The sequence below is a fragment of the Pelodiscus sinensis genome, chromosome 1, assembly GCF_052426305.1.
Source record: "Pelodiscus sinensis isolate ZL-2025 chromosome 1, ASM5242630v1, whole genome shotgun sequence".
NCBI lineage: Eukaryota > Metazoa > Chordata > Testudines > Trionychidae > Pelodiscus > Pelodiscus sinensis.
The window spans coordinates 56,653,699-56,678,360 of record NC_143052.1 but is presented as its reverse complement, the minus strand read 5'-3'; the positions used below and the strand labels follow the sequence as shown (position 1 = coordinate 56,678,360).

General features: G+C 43.9%; 1 protein-coding gene across 1 annotated transcript in view; it reads right to left on the bottom strand.

Annotated features, from left to right (window-relative positions):
* The window catches only part of TMEM117 (transmembrane protein 117), a 372,323-nt gene that overhangs the window by 19,608 nt on the left and 328,053 nt on the right, over window positions 1–24,662 (bottom strand). The gene's annotated exons all lie outside the window — the stretch shown is intronic.

Below are 24,662 nucleotides of genomic sequence, written 5' to 3'. Positions count from 1 at the left end.
CCACAGCGGGGGTAGCTCCTGGACCAGGTGTGAGCTGGGACAAAGTGCCTTCCTTTATCAACTAATCATGAAATTGATACTAATTGTATTCACTACATGATTAGATAATTACCCGCCTCTTAACATGGTTATTTTACATGCCCTTTGAAGGGAGGACAAGAAGTAAGTGGGTAGTAAGGGAGGTTTATGTTAATTATCAGGGACAGTTAAGCACTGGAAAAGGGAAGTTACAGAATCCCCATCACTGGAGATTTTTAAGAACAGGTTGGAAAAACAGGAATGGTCTGGGTATACTTGGTCCTGTCTCAGCAAAGAGGGTGGGACAAGATAGTCTCTCAAAGTTCCTTCTAACCCTATATTTCTATGATTCTGTTATTTTCTTTTATACCCACCTGCTTCTGGATATTTCTGTCTTAATCTGCCACCTGAACTGGAATATTGTTTACATTAGAAATATATGATTTGATGATGACTTTTTAAATGCATATAATTATGTACTTAGATATGCTAAACCTTTAGTATCTAACTCTTAGCTCCTGTGATTAACTTGGCAAACAATTTACAGATAACAAATCTGGCAATCAGTGGCCTCATCCTGAAAGTACTGTGCACACAGAAGTCCAACAGAAGACAATTGCTCCAAATGTGTGTGTGACTTCTCACAGATGTAGCATGGTGGAACACACTGCAATAATGACTGGTCCAGTTTTTGAAAAATGAATCCATGACCAGTTTTAATGTGCATATTAATCTACTTACCTTAATTTTTAAAAACATTATTAAATCAAAAAGTCATTCAAATTATCAATGACATGTACAAGACACAAGAAGCCTTAGCCATAATAGGGGATATTAAAATACTATTTTTCCATACTAGGATAGAACTTACCTTAAGTTTTGCTTATATCACAAGATAATTCATTTTAGTTGTGTTAATCATGTATTGCTGCATAGGCAGTTTCATAAAACAATATAAAACATATAAATGCCCTCACCACTGTTTCACGTATTAAATTTGGCAAAGATGTTGACTTGATAATAGCAATCATCAAGGCAACAAATGTCAGATCTGTTGACTGATATATGCTGGGCTAATACATATGACATTACTAATATGTGCCATTCACATCCCCTACATTAATATGCATTAAGTACACAATATCAATATAACATTACATTGCATACATTTCCAGCAGTTGCATGTTCTAAATTGCCTTTTTACAATCCTGTTTATTTATGCTAAATATCCCATAAAATTGCAAAGTTGGAATCAATTTTGGCATTAAAAACTTGTCAAAAGCAAAATACATTAATGTTCTGTTCCTGTACAAGCTGGGGAGGTACCTTTCTGGACCAGTACCTGGAATGGTAATACTCAAAACAAAAACAAGGAAAACACAAGTTAGACTGGCACGATTTTCCGCAAATGCTTTTAACGGAAAAGTTTTCTGTTAAAAGCATTTGCGGAAAAGAGCGTCTAGATTGGCATGGACACTTTTCCGCAAAAGCACTTTTTGTGGAAAAGCGTCCATGCCAATCTAGACGTGCTTTTCTGCAAAAAAGCCCTGATCACCATTTTCGCGATTGGGGTTTTTTTGCGCAAAACAAATCTGAGCTGTCTACACTGGCCCTTTTGCGCAAAAGCTTTGCGCAAAAGGACTTTTGCCCGAATGGGAGCAGCATAGTATTTCTGCAAGAAGCACTGACTTCAGACAGTAGGAAGTCAGTGTTCTTGCAGAAATTCAAGCGGCCAGTGTAGACAGCTGTCAAGTTTCTCCGCAAAAGCAATTGCTTTTGCAGAAAAACTTGCCAGTCTAGACACAGCCAAGAAGAAAAAGCTAAGAATTGGGAATGATGTATTGGATTTTAGTAATATGTAAGGGGCTATGTATCTTGTAAAATCATCCAATAAATATTAATAGCTGAAAAGTATGTGTTTGAGGGCACACCTTCTCTGTGAGATGAATTTAAATAGCCTGCATGAGAAGCTTCCTGAAAACTGGTATCGGATTAAGCCTTTCTTCCTGTACTATATTATTATTGACTTTTAGTAATAAATCGGACTGATATTGGTTATTTAGCCTTAAATATTTTTCACAACAAACCAAAGGGTGGTGGTAAAGCAATTGGCTATACAATTTTATTAATAGTCCTCAAACATAATCTGTCTCAATGAACTCAAATACTTCCTCCTAATTACTTGTTTGCACAGCTATAGTCATATTGGTCCCAGGATACAAAAGAGACAAGACAGGGGAAATAATATCTTTTACTGGACCAACTTTTGTTGGTGGAAGGTACAAGCTTTGGAGCTACACGGAGCTCTTCTTCACATCTGGGGAAGGAAGCAGTGTCCGAGCTAAATACAAGTTGGCACAGACTATCGAGAGACAAGGTAACATGTTGGAGGCAGCCACTCGAAATGAAGGGGGCAATTGGGTGCTCGATTATCATGCATGAAGGTTTTGAATCAGGCATTGTGGTGCATGACAATGTGTTAGAATGAGCCAGTCTCCCTGTTAAGGCAAGGGGCTTTTGGTGGCTACCAGAGTTAGGAATTTAAATACCCAGGTTCACCTTTTGAAGGTGAGGTGAAGGTTTCTCTTGAGGACAAAGATGAGATATGGAATGATCACTTGTGGAAAGTGTTTACCCACAGGTGCTAGGTTTTTTTTTTTGCTTTTATAATTTTTCTGTATGAGTTCATTTGAGAGTACAGTGATTGTCTCATTTCACCTACATAGATGTTTTGGGGGCATTTGATACAACAGACAAGGTACACCACATGTTGTTATAACTATACATACGATGAACAGATAGCAAGTGTGAAAAACCGGGACAAAGGGCTTGTGGTAATAGGCACTGTAGAAGAGAAAGCCCCAAAGATCGGAACCATCCCTATAAAATGATTTATCAATGATTTAGATAATGACATAGGGAGTACACTTAGGCTACATCTACACTGGCAGCTTCTTGCACAAGAACTGTTTTGCAGAAGTGTTCTTGTGCAAAAAGTCTTCCACAAGAGCATGTCTACACTGGCACGTGCTTTTGCTTAAGAGCATTCATAGCAGTGTGCACGCTCTCTTGTGCAAGAAAGCTCTAATGGCCATTTTAACCATAGGAGCTTCTTGCGCAAGAAATTCATGTTTCCTGTCTACACTGCTCTCTTGTGGAAGAGCTCTTGTGCAAGAGGGCTTATTCCTCGTGGGGAGAGGAATAACTCTTCCGGAAGAAGCCCTGTTTTACAACGCTATACTGTGAATTTACTTGAGCAAGAATGTACGTGCAGTGTAGACAGCAGGCAACACGTGCAGTGTAGACAGCAGGCAAGTTTTTGCGCATGAACGGCTGTTCTTGCGCAAGAAGCTGCCAGTGTAGACATAGCCTTAGGGTATATCTACACTATAGAGGAAGATCGAAGCTGCTGCTCTCAATCTTCCAGGGTTCAAATTAGCTGTCTAGTTAAGGCAGCCAATTCAAAGTGAGAGGAGTGCTCCGGTTGATGCCACTATCTATATGATGGTAGTCTCTTGAGGCCCCAATCCAGCCGGTGCCCTATTGTGCAAGGCACTGCATTTGGTGGAATTTTCCTATTTAATTACATATCAGCTAAGCTCTAGAGTGGTGTGGAGGAAGCTCCAACCCTGTTGGTTCCCAGCTTAGCACCTTCTTCATATGCTGACTGACCCCTGTCCTAGGTTCTGCCTCCAGGGAACATGTTGCTGCTCTGACTCCTAGGCACTTTCCCCAGCTGAGCCACCTTTCTGGCTGGGTTCTCTGAAGCCGCTGCTGCTAGGTCCCATGGGCCGTGGGGCAAAATGTGTCCTTAGGGATTAACCGCTTCCTGCCCAAGTTGTAGCCAGTATGAAATAGGGTATAATGGCATGTTCCTTTAAGCCTAGAACCTGAAAACTCTAGTAGTGCTGACAGATTCACTCTAATTGCTGCCTGAGTAGTTACAGTGTGAGCTGCAGACCACTGAAGCTCTGCTGATAAAACAGGATTGGATCTGTTCCCGTATATGCACCTGGACTTATGTCACATAGGAGGGTACAACAGATATCTGAACTACTAAAAATAAAACAAAGGAACCAGCTGCCTAAGAGGGTACAGGATGTTTGATTCACATGGACGCTTGCCCTATGTAATCATCTAACTTGAATAATCATTGCCATTTTCTCCAGGATGGGGCAGTGAAAAAGGAAAATTGTCAGCAACAACAAATGGTTTTGAACAAGAAACCAGAGCTACTTTTCTAAGTGAATCATTAAGAAGTAGAGTTGGGTACCGCGTAGAACAACGGTGGGCAACCTGCAGCCTCTGGGCTGCATGCAGCCCATTGAGGTTCCACGTGAGGCCCAAGCCTCTGCTCCCATCTCCAATGCCTCTCGCACACTGGGGCACTGGAGCCTGGCACTTACCAACTCCTCCTTCCCTCCCCCCACTACAGGCACTTTTGGAGCACCATGAATTGGCTAATTCATGCTCTATCCCTCTCTCCCAGGGCTTGAATGCTGCAGGAAGAGCTAAGTCCTGTATGTGCCAAAGCCCTGTACAGCACTGGCATGGATGGGGGAAGCTTCTCTTTCCCTCAGCTAAGCTCTAGAGTGGTACAGAGAAAGCTCTGACCCAGTAGGTCCCCAGGCAGGGGCACTTAACACCTTCTTCACATGCTGACCCCCAACCTAGGTTCTGACCCCAGGGAATGTGGGGCTGCTCTGTCCCTAGAAATCCTCCCCTACAGAGCCACCTCTCTGGCTGGGTTCTCTGAAGGCCCTGCAGCTAAGTTCTATGGGGCCCGGAGCTCAATGCCTCCTTAGGAATTAACCCCTTCCTGCCCAAGATGTAGCCAGGCAACGGGAGGTGGCTGGGTTATGTCAGGAACCAGCAGCAGCTTGGAGGTGTTAGCTTCCTTTCTAAGGAAGGGACAAGCTGCTTCTAACCAAAGGGGAGCAGGGATGGGAGGGAGGAGATGACCTCTGGAAACACACAGGTCAAATCATCCCTACACCCATCCCCTTCACCTGGAAGCAGCTCCCATCCCACCTCTCCCACACAGTGCCGAAAGACTGCTGCTGGCCACATTCTGGTTTGAATTCCGACAGAAATCTGGGGAGGGCGGCCTGTGACCCTGTGTGCTCCCCACATGTTGCCTTGAGAAGACATGACTCCAGATACTGGGTAAGGTGGGTCTCTCCTGGGGGTCCATCCAGGCAGACATTGTATCCATGTTGGAGTGCACTGGGTAGGGAGGGATGGGTCAGTCACCCCCATTCCCTGTGTACGAACTGTTGGGAATGTGTCACCTCTCCCTACGCAAATCTTAAAGTTTTGAAGGTAAATAAAAAGACTCCAGTGACACAGTATTTCTTTTTAATGGGCTCAGTCAACTTGATGTTAATTTGAAAGTTTGTACTGCATTGTTCTGACTGATTGTCACTGAACTTGTTTGAATATGAGTAATTTTACCAGGTGTCTCGTATTCAGCATAGGGAACTATGGTAACCCTAGCTTTGTGTCATCTGCGAACTGAACATGCTCTCTAAACCTCCATCCAGGTCATTAACAAAGATGTTAAACAACATTGTACCCAGAACAGATCCCTGTGGAACCCCACTTGAAACCTCCCACCACTATTTTAGCCATTCTCAAGTCTTCTGGGACCTCTCCTATTGTCCATGAGTTTATAAATATTATTGTCAGTGACCCCAAGATTCTTTTGGCTAATTCCTTCAGTACTCACATGTGAATAGCATCAAGTCCCGCTGATTTGAATTCATTTAAATTGGTCAGAAGATCTCCGATGTGTTCTTTACCTATCCCGATCTGCATCCTTTCCCCTTTATTGTCTATGGTACCTGCACTAGTCATCCAGGCATGTGTTATTTTTTGTGAAAGCAAAGGAGGCATTGAGCAGCTCTACCTTGCTATTATCTTCACTTACCAACCCATCTTCTCCACTGAGTACTAGACCCACTCTAGCCTAGGTTTTTCTTGTCCAAACCCCCTCTTGTTGCTGCTAACATATCTTGCCAGCTGTAGCTCATTCTTTGCCTTTGCTTTTCTGATTTGGTCCCTATACAGTCATGCCATTACCAGGTATACTTCCTTGGTGGCATGCTCCTCCTTCCATTTCCTGTCTATCCCTTTTGATTTTTAAATAGCTAAAAAGCTCCTTGTGCAGCCATAGTCGACTTCTGTGGCTTTTATCTTTCCTCTGCATCAGAATAGCTTGATGCTGAGTCTCTAGAATTACATCTTTTAAATTATACCCTGTTAGCCCCGATTTACTCCTTTTTTTCCTAATTGGTCATTCCATGGGACCCTGCCTAATATTCCTTCAAGTTGGCCAAAATTTGCCTTTCTGAAGTCCAGGGTCCTTGTTTTCTGTTCTCATGTCCTCCTTTCCATAGGATCTTGAACTCTATCAAATTGTGATCACTTCCTCCCAAGTTCTCATCCACGTTCACAACTAATTCATCCTTGTTGGTCAAAACCAGATCCAAAATGGATACCTCCCTAACTGTTCCTTCAAATTTCTGAATCAGAAAGCTGTCCCCTGTACCCACTAAGAAGTTGCAGGTTGCATTATGTATTGCTGCAATAATCATCCAGCATCTCTCAGGGAAGTTCAAATCTCCCATTAATATTAGCTCATGTGTGAGAGCTAACCTTGTTACCTGCTTGTAGAATGACTCCTCCACTCCTACTTTCTAACTGGGGGTCTAGATTAGCCCCCCCCCCATAATGACATTGCTACTTTTCTTTCCCCGTGTTATTTTCATTCTCTCAATAGGTCTGTCACTCACCTTCCCTTTGACCTAGAAGTGTTGGCCTTCTTGACATACAGCACAACACTTCGTCCTTTTTTCCCATCCCCTATCCTTTCAGAATAAATTATATCCCTCATTGATGCTATTCCAATCATGGGAGTTGCTCCACCAAGTCTCTGTGGTGCTAGTTGAGTCATAATTTCCTTCCTTTCCCATGACTTCCAGTTCATCCTGCTTGTTCCCCATACTCCTTGCATTTGTACACAGGCATTGGAGATATTTTGCAGAGTGTCCTTTGGCTTTTCTTTTTGCCTTTTCAATGCACAAATAATTTCTTGACCCTTCCCCAGAAATGAGCCTCTTCCCCTTGTCTTCATTACTTGAGTCTTGATGCATATTGGCCAGATTTTTGTCACCATTCCCCATTAGGCCCAGTCTCAAGCATTCCTTATTAGGTTAGTCAGATGATGCCCAAAGATGCTTTTCCCACTATTGGATAGATAGAACCCATCTCTGCACAGTAATCCTCTTTCCTGGGACATTAGCTTGCTGTCAGTTTATTTCTTTATTTAAATAAACCTCTAGTCAGTAGATTTTTTCTGCTTAATCACTTCTGCTGAAGCCTGACAAGATCCACAGTGGAAGTGAAGTGTAAGATTGGAATACATATGATAGCCAAGCTCATATGGTTTCACGAGGCATACCTGTGCCGATCAAGAAAGGCTTCTTTGTTGGCGCGTCGCATCCAGACTGCCCCGATCTGCCGACAAACAGCTGATCGGCAGAGCGGGGCAGCCATTTAAATTTAAATGAAGCCGCGATTATTTTAATCGTGGCTTCATTTCCCTCTGCCGATCTGGCTAATCTACATGCCTCCGTCGACGGAACCATGTAGTCTAGACACACCCCCCATGTTTCCATCTGCTTTTAACTCTCATTCATGGAGACAAATCTAAAATTACATTGTGAAGCCTTCTGGTGAGGAATCACGTCTTTTGAAGTTGTTTTGTAAAGTGCCTGACACATTTTCTGCACTGTATAAATAACAATAGGGAAAAATAACAAACCAGTTCTGTCATGATGGGAACTAAGATTTACTTTTTACTGAAAAGTTTCCTGACTTGTGTAAATGTGATGTATTTGACACTGCTACTCTGCTGTGTGGCCATGTCGCTATTGTCTCATGTCCATTAAGGACAACCAAGTGAAGACAATCAGAGGAGATTGTAATTTATAATATGGACAGATGGAACTTTTTCCTTACTGATCATAAAATGCATATTTATGGGAGTCATAAATGTGGTGTCACCATCTCAATTATTGCTTTATTCCACGAACAAACTGTGATTGGGCAAACCAGTAGTAATCTCATTCCAATTTCCCGTGAAGTATTCATAATCAACAGTGAATCCAACCATTGGGATGAAATCAAGGAGTTGGTCCTTGATTTTGATGCAAACAACACCTTGCTAACTTAAACATGAAAATCTTGTTAACGGAAAAAATACTCATTTTACACAAATTAGTAATAGCATGGAAAAGGCAGAGAGGGGTCTCAGAGTCTAGATGTGGTTCTTTTGAAAAGAAAAGCCTTTTTCGAAAGATCTTGTACTCCTGAAAATAGCATTTTCAACCCCCCCCCCCAAAAAAAACCCCTCCGTGATGCAATTATGTAAATGAAGCACGGGAAATTCAAATACTGGCTTCATTTGCAATTTCAATATGTCTAATTTACATCCCTCTTTCGAAAAAGGGATGTAGTTTAGATGTACCCTCTGTTGCAGATGCTAGGTATGTTCTTGGAGAGCTCCCCACTGCTTGGACTACTGCAACTACACTGCTATTTTTAGCACACTGCTTTGGTCAGAGGTATATCCAGCTCAAAGTGTAGACATACCCTTTGATAAATTTTTCTGCTTCTCCAATGAAAGAAGAGGAAGGGGAGCCTATTAACTGTTGGCCACACTCTGAACCCCTCTATTTTCTAACTAACAAACTGATGACTGTGACACATACTGCAACCACAGGTGGTATCTTTGGGGACTAGTGCCTTAATGTGCCAGTGTAGGCTCAGGATTGTATTCTGTGCCATAGGGTAAGATAACTGCATTCTTTCCAGGAATGAAAAACAGCTCCAGAGAAGGGCCCCACCTGAGGTGGTCTGCACATAATGATTCAGGGGTTCAAGTGACACAGGCCAAAAAAAGAAAGAACTTGGGCTATAAAGAGCCATTTTGAACTGGCACAGGGGCCTTCTATTTGATTCAGCAAATGGACATATCCAAAGAGGAACTCAGTTCCTCAGTTCCTTTGGGGGAACTTTGATCAGCCTGACTCCCCTGTGGGGAAGACAGGTGATGGCTGGTGCGCTTAGCATGAATTTAGATGTTTTTATTACTCTGTGTGTTCTCTGTATGCTTTTGTCCCAAATAACTGTACTGTGCTTTTGGAGAACTGTTCAATTATGGGTTACCAACACTGAGCACAGCCTTTGGGGAAGAAAGCAAAGTGCAGGGGCTGGACTTTAGTCACACTGGCTGTGATAAATACAGTGATGTAAAAGGGGGTTGGCAAAGAGGGATAGAAATGCGGGTGCCTACCCATGAAGGCTGCAGGTCTGCGACCTAAGGGATTGCTTGAGCAGGCCAGGAGAGGGCCAAAGATGCAGGTACCCTGAGACTAATAGGGGCCATCCAGAGACAAGGTGGGTGAATAATATTTTTTAGTGGACCAACCTACTTTATTTCTCTAATATCTTGGGCTACAACAACAGCGCATGGGGACCATCCTAAACAGTCACCAGAGCAGTCCCAGCATGGGTATTATTGTTCTTCATTGGTGATCGAAACACAGCTCAGCTTCTGTAATAGACAACAATTTTTGCAGAAAGACCAAGGAATCCAGTAGAAATTATCCCCACTAATGAGGAGAAGTAATTAACAGCTCCAGCTTACAATCCGACAGAAATACACGTTCTTCACTGTTGTGTTAGAAATCAATTTTGTATCTTACATCATGCCTTCATGCACCTCATATTTTTTTCTCTACAGTTTGCAGTCTTCACACTATGATATCTGCTGCCACATCAAAGGTTAATCACTGCATCTGACATATTCTGTGGGCTTTCACTTCTCAACTGATGATAATTTATATTTTACTTGATCAGTCTCAGTGTTTGCTATTGTGGTGCCCAAGCTTTGCAATATCCAGGGTTTCATTAGCAACAGGACCCTGAATGCTAGAACCAGATTGCAATCATATACATTTGTGTAATTTTAAAAATAAATGCATGCAGCTATTCGTAGCATTGCGCATTGTGGTATCGCTCAGAACAGAAGGCTAAAAATGGTTGCTTCTTTGAATTCCCTAGTGCCAAGTCCTGCTCCTGATCCATTTTGATCTCATCCTGCAGTTACAGGGAGTGAGCAGCCACAGGTGCATTTAAAGCCCTTGGAATTCACACCAGGCTCTCAGCCACCAAAGTGGGCCCCTCTGATTTACAATTCCAGAGGCTGCCTCATTAAACTGACATGCTTCAGTGCTGAGAGCACCAGGAAAGGAGCAAAAAGGAGATCAAGCTGGAGGCCAAAACTATTTTGATTTCCTTGTACTGCATCTAATTTCCCAAATCAATAACAGGACATACCCCCCAGACCCTCAAAGGAAGATCTGAAATGGAATGGAGCAATAGAAATACTGTAGTTTAGGCTGAGAAGGCCCAAAAAGTCTATTTCAGTCCAAATTGTTTAGTTTTAGCCCAGAACAATTATTATTTAATTTCAGAAAAATCTGCTTAGTTTCCTGGGGGTTGTGAAGGGAAGAAAAACACTGTTCAGATGCTGAGACTTTTCAGATGTTTTCATACTTGGATACCTCTTAAAGAGCTTAGTTTTCAATCTCAGCAGATGATGTAAACACACACACAGCCACCCCAATATTAATAACGTTCTGTTAAAAGCCACATTCTGCAGGGAACCAATCCTGTGCCATTGACTATAATGTTTGTGAGATTGAGCCACATGCCACTTATTCACAACCTTTTTTGAAAGAAAGAGCACACTGCAGGCAGGCAGAGCTAGGACCTGCCTTCCCTGACTGTAGACTCGCAAACTGGCCTGCAGGTGGGGATCCCACATCCTCTCTAGTGGGGGAGGATCTGCTGGAGGGGAGTGTGACCCAAGCCTCCAGATGCCAAATGCTACGGGCTGTATGTTAAGCAGAGCAGGTCCTGAGGTGAATGCCACATGCCGGTTGGGTACTTGCTCCTTTGGGAACAGCGGACCTAAAAGTTCTGCGGTGGCCAGTGTACCATGGGCTGAGCACTCCCGAAGGACACTTGGAGGACTCGGGGTTGGTGTGCACCTTCCCTCCCTATAGAGAGTGATACAATGGGTAGGAAGGACCTTGTATTGCCAGAGGCTGGTAGATTCAGGGAGTTGATACACAGCAGGGAAAGGCAAAATTTCCTCATACTAAGAGCAGACAGTAGAGAGGCGCCTCGCAACCTCAGGTATCTCTGGGAAGTATCAGAGTGATGTTGGAAGGGGAGCCTGTGGGCTCGGCAGCAGCAGACAGTGGAGCTGCAGCCCAGATGCTGGGCTTTCCTTGGAGGGCAGGGGCCTGAGGACTACATAGTGCCTCTCTGTGCACTCTATGGCTGTGCCCTGCTCTGACATAGGGGACCCGGGCTAGGCATACTACGCGCTTCAATCCCTGGCTGCAGCCCCCCCCCCCAACCTGCCTTTTCCTTATTGGCAATCTTTGAGTAGCAGCAACTTTTGGGTGGGAACCCAGAGGTTGCTAATAAATGAAATGCTCTGGCAGGATCTTCTCCCTTAAGGATGGGGATGACTAGGGGCCAGCCCACCCATGTCATGTGGTGTAGCCTTTTGAGATAGGGAAAAGTCTGACATATAGAAAGATCAAGGCAATCTGCATAAATAGGATATGAGAAGAGAACAATAAGTGGTGTTTGAGAAAAATTCCTGACACTGGTTCTTAAGGGCCTGGGATCACGAGTCTTGCAGAGTGGGCAAGGTAAGGCTCCCCTCTTACCCAACCAATTGAGGATGAGCCCTAGAAGGGAGACCAGCGTATGTTTTGCCTTCTTCTCCATAGGAGGGTGGACAGCAGAAGGCAGGAAGACTGAATGGGAAAAGGGCTAGCTGGAGGAACAGTTGCCTGAGGCCCTGCAGCTGACCTAAAGTACAACTGCAGCTCTTGAGAGGAGAGAGAGACAGTAATGTCTGTAATCTACCCCAACTCTGACAGGAGGACTGGGGCCTCCTGACCAGAGGAAGAAACCAACTGGGGCTCTTATACCGACTTCCAGACATAGGTGCCAATACCAAAAGTGCTTCAGGGCTGTAGCACACACAGAAAAAAATTAGTGGGTGCTCAGCATCCACCAGTAGCCAAGCTCCATCATAAGTCCCTCTCCTCCCCTCAGTGCTTCCTGCCTGCCTGTGGCCCCACTGATCTACTCTTCCTCTCAGTGCCTGTTGCCTGGACAAACAGCTGGTTTACAGCATTCCGAGGCTCTGGGAGGGAGGGGAAGGATCAAGGAGACTGCATGCTTGGGAGAGGGGGAGAAAAAAGGGGCAGGAGTTGGGGGGAAGGCCTAGAGTGGGGTCAGGGCCTGGGATGAAGTGGAAAGGGTTGAGCACCCCCTGATTAGAGCAGAAGTTGGTGCCCAGGCTCCCATTTAACTAAGTTAAGAGGAATGGATTCATACAGCCCCAAATCGAGCCATGGTACCCAACACCACAGAACTTTGCATCCACATTGAATTGTTGGCTGAGATCTATCTCACATGTATGTAGAAATCCACAAGCCAGTCTCTGCTACTAAAAGGACAGCATTGCCAATAGCTCCCACACAATGATCCTGGGGAAGTCTCTTTTTATTCACACTCCTTAAAATAAGAAATAACTGCAGTAAAATGTGGTATCTGTTGGCAAACGTTGAATTTCTGATAGGCTATTTGAACAGATATTAATATGTACTGATATCAATTATATTTGAGCCGGATAGCATCCTACTCAGGTGCAGGTGCCCAATGAGTTGAAGAGCATGGAAAGATTTCCTACTTTTTGCCACACTGTTTGTAGGCACTGCACAATCATAGTTACTGTCTCCCCTGCTCATTCTTAGCCCTTCTGAAAGTCCTACTCACCCCAGAGCATTTGAGAAGGGGCAGGGAGAAGGCAAGGACCTTCCACTGACTAGCAGAAGAGATCATGTCTTCAGGAAAGCCCATACTATACTAAAAATAGCGATAGGTACACTCTTTCTGGAGACTGGTGTCCTCTGGGAGCCCCCAGGCCCCCTCAATGAGCCTGCCTATCAGACACCAGTGAGCTCTAATTTATCACCTTAACACTGTATTGGGTCTCATATCTAATTCTTGTATGTTGCTTAGCTGTTCATGACTATCAAAAATTAAACTGAAAAGCTGCTCAAATGAGTGTGCTGCTGCTCTTTTGTCTCTGCATATGCTCTACTTTTCTTCATTTTACTAGTTTTGCACACTACAAAATTTAATCCAATGCACATTTTTTCCTAAATCTTTATTCTTGCTTAACTGCCTACAACTTAGTCTAAACTTGTATCACCCTATGTATCTGTCAGGTAGTTATTTTGGCTTATTAAAACTAACCTGAATTTTTGAAGTTAATTCGTAAGTCATATTGCTACCAAACATGTCAGAAACGTTCCATTATTTACACCTGGGAAAAACAAATAAACCAGCTCTTGGAGAGCCACCACACCCTGTCATGTCCTATTTCAAAAATCACCAACAAGTTATCTCTCAGGGTACGTCTAAACTACATGGCTCCGTCGACAGAGCCACGTAGATTTGTTGTTTTGGCAAAGTCAAATGAAGCCGCAATTTAAATGATCGCGGCTTCATTTACATTTACATGGCTGCCGCGCTGAGCTGACAAACAGCTGATCAGCTGTTTGTCTGCTCAGCACGCTAGTCTGGACGCTCCCCTGCCGACATCAAAGCCCTTTGTCGGCAGCCCCGGTAAACCTCATCCCACGAGGAATAATGGGGCTGCCGACAAAGGGCTTTGATGTCGGCAGGGGAGCGTCCAGACTAGTGCGCTGAGCGGACAAACAGCTGATCAGCTGTTTGTCGGCTCAGCGCGGCAGCCATGTAAATTTAAATGAAGCCGCGATCATTTAAATCGTGGCTTCATTTGACTTTGCCTATGTGTCTAATCTACATGCCTCTGACGACAGAGGCATGTAGTCTAGACACAGCCTCAATGTTGTTTTTAAAAATTACTTCAGCAAGACACTTTGTGAAAATCATTTGTGTGTCAAGTTTAGGAGTGAAGATCATTTGCTGATAACATTCAATATATGTTATTTACAGGTTTCCTACCATTGCAGCCCACTGTGAGGGGAGGCAATGTATTTGAATGTATTTTTAGAATGAACAGAAACATACCTTGTACCATTATGAAACAACATGAAGTCAATAAGCAACACTAGAAAAAAAGGGAGGAAAAGAGACAGAGCTTAATGACTTTGGGAATTTGGTAACACCAAAAAAATCCCAAATATCTGACACTTGTTACTAATGTGAAGGATAAAATAACTAATTAAATACACGGTTGTGAACTGGTATGCCCTCTGTTCTACAACAATATAAAAACTGGACTATTTCAAGGCTTTCAAAAAGTATTGATGCTGTTTGTCCCCATTAAAGAAGATAAGTTTCTATTTTGAGCTGTGTAGTTGTTGTTTTGCCTCTTCTCCCCCTTAACATTTTTCGGGATCCAGTTTTTTCCAACTGAGTTGAAAGATATACCACCATCTCTCTCTTCCCAAATGTTCACATTTATAGATTTCCATCGCTGGATGAGAGGAAAGAGTGACTGGTGTATTTTAGTGCTGCTGAGGATGAGTAAAACATGTGAGTGGCTATTCTCCTAATACAGTAAAACTCCGATTGTCCGGCATCCAGTGGTCCAGCACTCCCAATAGTCCAGCACCAACTGGAACCCGGAAGTGCTCTGGCCAGCCGGACAATTGGAGCTGCTTACGCAGCTTCCCCAAGTCTGCTGCTGCTGCTAAAACTGACCAGCTGCGGACCTGGGGAAGCGGTGTGGTGCAGAGGAGCTGGGGTGCTGCCGGGTTGGTCCCGCAGTGCCGCCCCTCACCCCCCTGTCAGCACCCGGCAACACCCAAGCTGCTCTGCCCCACGGCTTCCCCAAGCCCGCCACTGGTCAGTTTCAGCAGCGGCGGACTGGGGAAAGCAGTGGGGCAGAGCAGCTGGGGTGCTACCGGGTTGATCCCGCAGTGCCGCCCCTCACCTAAGCGGCTCTGTGGGACCAACCCAGCAGCACTCCAGCTGTTCTGCCCCATGGCTTCTCCAAGTCTGACTAGCAGCGGACTTGGGGAAGGACCATCAGAGCAGCTGGGGTGCTGCCTGGTTGGTCCCTCAGCACCGCCCCTGAGCAGCGCTGCAGGACCAACCTGGCAGCATCCCAGCTTCTCTGCCCCATGGCTTCCCCAAGTCTGCTGCTGAAACTGACCAGCGGCAGGCTTGGGGAAGCCGTGGGGCACAGTAGCTGGGGTGCTGCCAGATTGGTCCTGCAGTGCTGCCTCTCACCAGCACCACACTGCGCCGTTGGCCCCACCCCACGCCGTTCCCCGCCCGACCCTCCTCCCCTCTCCCCCCACCAGTCACAGCCCCCCTGCCGGAGTACCTCCTGATAGTCCGGCATATCCGATAATCCGGCATCCCCTGGGTTCCAAAGGTGCCGGATTATCGGAAGTCTGCTGTAGTAGCCACGGGCTTTTGCTGTGCCATCAGAATGGTAGTGAACCCTAAGAAAAGATGAGGACTATCTGAGGCCAGGGGAATGTATATTCTCATTGCTGGTGGAAGGCACGGCTTCAGCCTCAAAATTAGAGAGGCGCGAATGAAGCAGTATTCACTTCTGTAGTGGTTGTATGCTAGGATTCAAATGAGAAGGCCATTCAAGACTAAAGTGGATACTGATTTGACAGGGCTGAAATCACACACACTTATTTCACAAGATTTAGCCCCACGAGGTAGAACTCTCACAAGGCACTCTACGTTATCTGCTAAAAAACCTGTGGGTCCCCTAGATGATCGAGCTATAAAAGGAGCAATCAAGGATGATAAAGCCATTACAGAGAAACTAAATAATTTCTTTGCTTCAGTCTTCAAGGAAGAGGACGTTGGGGAGATTCCTGAATTTGCACCGTCCTTTGTGGGTGATGAATCTGAGGAACTGTCACGGATTGAAGTGTCATTAGAGGAGGTTTTGGAACAAATAGAAAAACTTAATGTTAACAAATCTCCGGGACCGGATGGAATTCATCCAAGGGTTCTAAAAGAACTCAAATGGGAAATTGCTGAGCTATTATCTGTGGTTTGTAACCTATCCTTTAAATCGGCTTCCGTACCTAATGACTGGAAGGTAGCCAACGTGATGCCAATATTTAAAGAGGGCTCTAGAGGCGATCCTGGCAATTACAGACCGGTAAGTCTAACTTCAGTACCGGGCAAATTAGTCGAAACAATAGTAAAGAATGAAATTGTGAAGCATGTAGAAGAACATGATTTGTTGGACAAAAGTCAACATGGTTTCTGTAAAGGGAAATCCTGTCTTACTAATCTGTTAGGGTATGTCTACACTACCCCGCTAGTGCGAACTAGCGGGGTAATGTATGCATACCGAACGTGCAAATGAAGCCCGGGATTTGAATTTCCCGGGCTTTATTTGCATAAGCCGGCTGGCGCCATTTTTAAATGCCGGCTTGTTCGAACCCCGTGCCGCGCGGCTACACGCGGCACGGGCTAGATAGTTCGGACTAGCAAGCCATTCCGAACTATCTGTACGCCTCGTGGAACTATCCGAACTATCTGTACGCCTCGTGGAACTATCGCGGCACGGGGTTCGAACAAGCCGGCATTTAAAAATGGCGCCGGCCGGCTTATGCAAATAAAGCCCGGGAAATTCAAATCCCGGGCTTCATTTGCACGTTCGGTATGCATACATTACCCCGCTAGTTCGTACTAGCGGGGTAGTGTAGACATACCCTTAGAGTTCTTTGAAGGGGTTAACAAACATGCGGACAAGGGGGATCCAGTAGATATAGTATACTTGGATTTTCAGAAAGCCTTTGACAAGGTACCTCACCAAAGGCTCTTGTGTAAATTACACGGCCATGGGATAAGAGGGAAGGACCTTTCTTGGATTGAGAACTGGTTAAAAGACAGGAAACAAAGGGTAGGAATAAATGGTAAATTTTCAGATTGGAGAGGGGTAACTAGTGGTGTACCCCAAGGGTCAGTCCTGGGACCAATCCTTTTCAACTTATTCATAAATGATCTGGAGAAAGAGGTAAGCAGTGAGGTAGTAAAGTTTGCAGATGATACAAAACTGTTCAGGATAGTCAAGACAGAAACAGACTGTGAGGGGACTCCAACAAGATCTCACCAAACTGAGTGATTGGGCAACAAAATGGCAAATGAAATTTAATGTGGATAAGTGTAAAGTAATGCACATCGGGAAAAATAACTCCAACTATACGTACAGTATGATGGGGGCTAATTTGGCTACGACAAATCAGGAAAGAGATCTTGGAGTTATCGTGGACAGTTCTCTGAGAACTTCCACGCAGTGTGCAGCGGCGGTCAAAAAGCAAATAGGATGCTAGGAATAATTAGGAAAGGGATAGAAAATAAGACCCAGAATATCTTACTGCCCCTTATAAAACTATGGTACGCCCACATCTTGAATACTGTGTACAGATGTGGTCTCCTCACCTCAAAAAAGATATTTTGGCCTTAGAAAGGGTTCAGAAAAGGGCAACTAAAATGATTAGGGGTTTGGAACGGGTCCCATATGAGGAGAGGTTAAAGCGACTGGGACTTTTCAGTTTAGAAAAAAGGAGACTGAGGGGGGATATGATAGAGGTATATAAAATCATGAGTGGTGTGGAGAGGGCCGATAAAGAAATGTTATTTATTAGTTCCCTAAATAGAAGAACTAGAGGACACCAAATGAAATTAATGGGGAGCAGGTTTAAAACTAATAAAAGAAAGTTCTTCTTCACACAGTGTGTAGTCAACCTGTGGAACTCCTTGCCAGAGGAGGCGGTGAAGGCTAGGACTATAATAGAGTTTAAAGAGAAGCTAGATAATTTCATGGAGGTTAGGTCCATAAAAGGCTATTAGCCAGGGGATAAAATGGTGTACTTGGCCTCTGTTTGTCAGAGGCTGGAGAGGGATGGCAGGAGACAAATCGCTTGATCATTGTTTTCGGTCCACTCTCTCTGGGGCACCTGGTGCTGGCCACTGTTGGTAGATAGGATACTGGGATAGATGGACCTTTGGTCTGACCCAGTACGGCCGTTTTTATGTTCTTATATTATCTTGAAAAAATGGTACCACAATAAATAGAACTCCCACATGGAGAGTTGTACTTTGGAGATTTGCAACATACACTGTTCTTTGGCCTGAATTAAAAAAACTAAACAAACACACCTCAAAAATATGTCAAACTACATGTAGAAGGAAGGCATAGGTTTGGACTTGGGGTCTGATTATGAAACTTCCCTTCTGATCTTGGCTTTTGACTCATCTCTAATTAAAAGTACCTGTGCAATTGCATGCAAAGTTTGTCCAATGTACAACTTGCTGTGATTAGGGCGGTGAGATTGTAATGCGCATTTGCCATTGAAAAAAGAAAACAAGATGATGTGCTGCATTTGAAGCAATATGTGAAGAATTCACAGAACTTAAAAATGACAGAGAACAGGACATATAAAGAAATAGGGTGTATATGAAATGAGTGATGGAATTTTGCCCTCCTTCATAAACTAAAAAAAGGGACTATGTTGAATACACTGTGTAAATTTAAATATTTTTCATGTTTTAAAAATGTCATGTGTGAACTCCTTCCAGAATGGTTATTTCTCTTCAACCTTTTTTTTATTTTACAAAGAATTATGTTGTAATGTGAAGAAATCTAAAATAGGTATGACAAGAAAACACAAGCATTTGCTTTTTGCAAAAACTGGCTAGAAGTGTTTTAGTTTTAGAGCAAATAGTAATATAGACTGTGGGTTTTTTCCCCTATTGCCTCTATTCATTTTAACTCAAACGGAAATAATAATTTCCTTGTGCCCTTTAAGTAGCCTTCGCTGTTCTTCTAGGAAAATCAGAAGAATAAAATAGAAACAATCTGGGAAACCCAATATCAGCATAGCAAAAATGTATATGAGAGAATATATAAGACCTACTAACTATGCATATAATAAAACCACTGCCATTTGTACATTTGTATTTTTAGGGCATGCATCAAAACTAGCATTAATACTGAAAAAAATTATATAAATCATAGTGGCACTGGTTTTATATGCTCTTCTCTTGTAGCTCTCTGAGGTTATGTCTACACAGCAGCGTTATTTCGGAATAGCTGATGTTATTCTGAAATAACATAGTCTGCGTCTGCACAGTAAACAGTTATTTCAATATAATGTTGAAATAATGTTGAGCTGGAGGACTTCTTCCTCTGACTCCTGTAGCCCTCATTGTACGAGGAATAAGGGAAGTCAGAGGAAGAGTGCTCTTTCTTGGACTTCTTGCTGTGCAGACAGCGCCAAAAGCTGATAAATAATAAATAAACTATTTTGACTTAAGCTACGCAACTGACATAGCTCAAGTTGCATAGCTTATTTTGGCTTCAGCCCTGCTGTGTAGACGTGCCCTGACACACACACAAACTGCACTGAAAGGAAACATAAAAATGTTTAGATTCAGATTAGATAAGCATCCAAATGACAGAAGGCTTATCCTAAGCTTAGCAAATCTACAGTACTGATTGAGCCCTGTGGCTCTGTCTCTCAACACAAAGGTACCATGAACCTTGACAGTTGGCTGATGCTAAAGGTGCGGGCAATGGAGGGTGGCCTGTTGCCCCGGATCACCATCTTAGGGACATGTAGCAATCTTCTTATTTTTCCCAGACAATCTAAAGAGTCTAGCAGGTGATGGAAGAAGCAGTAATACCTTCTATACTAACACAAGGAGAGGTACAGCTCCTGTCCCAAAGAATTTACAGCGTATGGCCCCATGTCTTCACAGAAATCTGGGTGGGCACCAAGAATAACATTAACTTCAGTGAGGATTTTACCTGCATGGAGCTCATCGTAGGAACTGGGCTTAAAACAGAGGTGCCACATAAATTCAAAATCCTTTCGCATTTCACATATGACAAGACAAGATATTCTTCAGTTGTAAAATAATCTACAAACCAGATATCAGCATGCTAAAATACATTTTTTAAAGTACTTCTGACTAATAATCCCTGCCAGGTTTGTGTCATAAGATACACTTTTCATTTTACTGTGCTTCATTTACTCAAGGGTTTGTCGTCAGACTCTGAGAATAAGAAGAAAACAATAGACTTCTTACATTAATGCAGGGTCTACTAGTTTTATTGTTTTCAATATTAACAATAAGAGGCAAGATAAAACTAGTGAGCTGCTTGGATTATTATACCGTACTTTTCACCCAGAAAACAGTATTCCATTGCTCACTCACAGCAATTCAGTGACATGAAATAACCGTCTGTTACTAAGAGTCTATGGGTATGTCTACACTACAACTTTAATTCGAACTAACTTAGTTCGAATTAGTTAATTCGAACTAAGCTAATTCGAACTAACGAATCCAGACTAAAAAACTAGTTTGAATTAGCATTTTGCTAATTAGAACTAGCATGTCCACATTAAGTGGACCCTGAACCGGGCTTAAGGATGGCCGGAAGCAGTGCCGGCAGGGCATCAGATGAGGACTTAGTGTGGAGATGCTGTCTCAGGCTAGCCGAGGGCTGTGCTTAAAGGGTCCCGACCCCCACCCCGGACAGACAGTTCTCAGGGGTGCCCCGCTTGCAAAGCAGTCCTGGCTTGGATTGCCCGGACTACCCACACTGGGCAAATCACACCACTCGGCCATCAGCCTGGCAGCACTTGCCGCAGGCTGCCATCTGGGGAGAAGGGGAAATTGGGGGGCTGCAGGAGAGCTTCCACCCCCAGAAGCCCGCAGAGCCAGCCCAGTCCTCCCCATCGGGGGCTCGTGCCCCATTCCTCCCTCACCTCCTTCCACTTACCCTTCCCTAGCCCCTTTTCTTGATGTACAAAATAAAGATAACATGTCTTCAAAAATGGAATCTGTCTTTATTGAACAAAACTGGGGGAGACTGGGAAAAGGAGGTGGGAGAGGGGAAGAGAGAGGCTGGGAGAGGGGAGGGCAACTAAAATGATCAGGGGTTGGGAACAGGTCCCATATGAAGAGAGGCTAAAGAGACTGGGACTTTTCAGCTTAGAAAAGAGGAGACGGAGGGGGGACAGGATAGAGGTCTCTAAAAGCAGAAGTGGGGTGGAGAGTGTGCATACAGAAAAGTTCTTCATTAGTTCCCATAAAGAAGGACTAGAGGACACCAAAGGAAAGGAATGGGTAGCAGGCTTCAAAGTAGTAACAGAAAGTTGTTCTTCACAAAGCAAAGAGTCAACTTGTGGAACTCCTTGTTGCAGGAGTCTGTGAAGGCTAGAACTAGAACAGAGTTTAAAGGGAAGTGAGATCAAGTCATGGAGGTTGGGTCCATGGAGTAGTCTTAGCCAGGGGGCAGGAGTGGTGTCCCTGCCCAAGGTTTGTGGAAGGCTGGAGAGGGATGGCACGAGACAAATGGCTTGGTCACTGTCTTCGGTCCATCCTCTCCAGGGTCCCTAGGGTTGGCCGCTGTCGGCAGACAGGCTACTGGGCTAGATGGACCTTTGGTCTGACCCAGGACGGCCATTGTAAGCTCAGGGCTCAGGGTCGGGGGTCTCAGTGGACCCCCTTGATTTTCATGCACACCTGCTCCTGGGTGGCCAGGCTGGCAGCTCTCCTGCCCAAGCCGGCCACTTTCCTGTGCCTAGTGCGGAGATCGTGGACAAGGTCCACGATGTCCGCACTAGCCCAGGTGGGTGCCCGCCTCTTGCGGTCCCGGGCAAGCTCCTGGGAGCCGCCAGCCTGGTCCCGGGAAGAGGGGGAGGGCTGGGAGGCATCGGGTGGCTGGCTCGATCCGTGCCAGGTGCAGGGTCTACTGGCTGGGTGCTGGCAGGCTTGCACCTGGCATGGGCACCGTAGCCAGCCCGTGCCCCTTTAAGGGGTCCAGGGCCGGGAGGGGGGCATAGAGTTTCCCTGGTGTTGGCCAGAGTGGCCACCAGGGAAACCTGGGGAGGGCTAGCCTCCCACTGGTTCGAATTAAGGGTCTACACACCCCTTAATTCGAATTAGCTAGTTCGAACTAGGCTTAATCCTCGTAAAATGAGGTTTTCCTAGTTCGAACTAAGCGCTCCGTTAGTTCGAATTAAATTCGAACTAACGGAGCGCTATTGTAGCGCCTATGAAAGTTAGTTCGAACTAATGTCCGTTAGTTCGAACTAACTTTGTAGCGTAGACATACCCTTGGTGACTTAATAGTTGCAGAAATTATTTAAGAAATAAAAACAAACAGATCACTCTCCCTTCCCTTTGGGGAAATGCTTCTAGCACAGTCTGTATGCAAGGCACCCATAAATTACATACCCTAATGTATGAACAAAATAAAAAAACTATAAATATAGCCTCAAATGTGAATAAAAACCTAGCGAAGATAAATCTCCTCTCTAGCCCTCTATCTGATCCCAGTGCAAAAGCTCCCTTACTGTGTGTGAAAGCAGCGAAATGCAATTTCAGCTTTTTATTCCAGAGCAATATATCTACCTCTGCCAGCTCCATGCAGAAAACATGAACTTCATCCTAAAAGGTTTTCAGTGTTTAAAAATCACTTGGGAAGAGTTGTCAAAAACACAGTGAACCAAATTCTAATTGCACTGACTCATCATGGCTTTGACAAACAAAACAATTTGGTTTAAATTTCAAAACTGTTCTCATCAGAATCCTGAGGAAAAGAGTGCGCATGTATTTAAAGCTTTTCTTTTTTTTTAATCTGAAAGACAGAATCAGTCGGTGGCGAGCTTGGAATGAATTAAAAAATTCTTCCAGTCAGAGGTGAATCTATATATAGCAACCATCTCTTTTCAAAAGAAAAAAGCTAAATTATAATTTTTTAAAAGAAATCGCATATTCGAGGCATGATGGACAAACCTCAAAAGGTTCAGAAATTCAGTCTAGATAAGGATTCATATTTCAAATGTTTGGCTGAAGCTTATCCAAATTTACAGGGATGCCCTCCTGCAACCTTCCTTCTCAGCCCTTACGTTTGATCTGGGAAGGATTCCCTTTCCCATCTGACTGCCAGAGAACTTCAGGAAAGCAGCTTGCCAGCTCTCCTATGCAGAGAATTTACTCAGGGTAGGCTCTGCAACCTTTGCTGATACCCTTATTCCTTTTGACCTGGGGCAGGTACTCTTACTTGCACTCCTCTCAGAGGAGTGGCTCTGTACTTCATTTCCCCATATTATTGTTCACTGATTTTTCTTAGGTTGATGGGACCCTCAGATAACCGGAATGTTTAGATAAATGAAACACCCTAATCCCTGAGCATGCTGGATAACACAGGTTTTACTGTATCTGTGTACAACTTTCCTACCCATAGAATTTTTTTCCTTAGGCAGGAGGTGCCATAGCCTTCCCCTCAGCTTCAGCAGGTGGCAGGATTAGATTGTGCTCATTTTTAATTTTGTACTTCTAGGTAGAGATGCCCCAAAATGTTCAATGTGCCCTTTGGTGCATTCCTACCAGGAAAGTTACATACAAACATGCATATACACATGTAAATATATGTACATATACACATAGTTCTCCAAACCCCAAACTAGGATCAGTGGACCACATCCTCTACTACCAGAGCTCAATTTGCATCAATGGAGCTACATTATAGCTGCTGAGGATCTAGCTCAGTACAATTAGTAGAACAGGTGATGGTTCAAAGGTTACTGCATGTCTGTACGTCTGTCTGGTGAGGGGACAACATCTGCAGAAGAATTTTGTTTTAACCAGACCAAGCCAGCTAAAACAGATAGCTAACTTTGGACTTTCTGGAAAGGGGAGAGATAAGACTCAAGGTTTATTTTCAATTTTTTAAAGAAATGTTAAATCAATTTTCTCATCAGAGGGACCATTTTAGAGCAATTCACCAAGTCAGGATAATGAATGAGCCTTTCTTTACTGGCATTCCTAAAGGAGGCATTATCCCAAATGATATGGTTACTGAATATGAAAGGGACAGTCATTATGTGAATTATACATTTTCCATAATTTATTTTGACTTACAGTATATAGCATCACATTTATCTTTTCACATTCAGTGATAAAAGAGGCATCAATTATAACCCTCCTATCACAGAACAAATGTCTCTTCCTGAAGTTGCTGTGCTCATTCAAATACGTAATTATACATTGAAGGGTATGGGGCAATCTTAATAAAGAAACGCTCAAAAATACAAGCTTAAATGAAGCTTCCTAGGCATCAAAGAAACACAAAACATAGCATGTTAGCAGATCTCCTCTCTGCCTTCAAGGGCTGGATAACTATTGTCTGAAACACCACCATTGCTAAGTTTTGTAAATTCATTCAGAACTGGGGATCAATACACTTGCTGTAATGTTTTAAATTGAATACAGGAAAGATTGCTCAAACATTCCTGCAGACAAAATTCAATTTTTGTAGAGGACAATCCAGTTTTCATAGATGAATACCTGTAAATTAGCTGTGAGGCATAAAATGCATCAAAGGAATAAGAACCATACAAATTGTAACAAGCAGAGTTGCAGTTTTAAAGAATTAATACCCTGTAATAGGAGGTAGAGAAATATAACAGGTAAAGCAATACTGAGTTGCTACA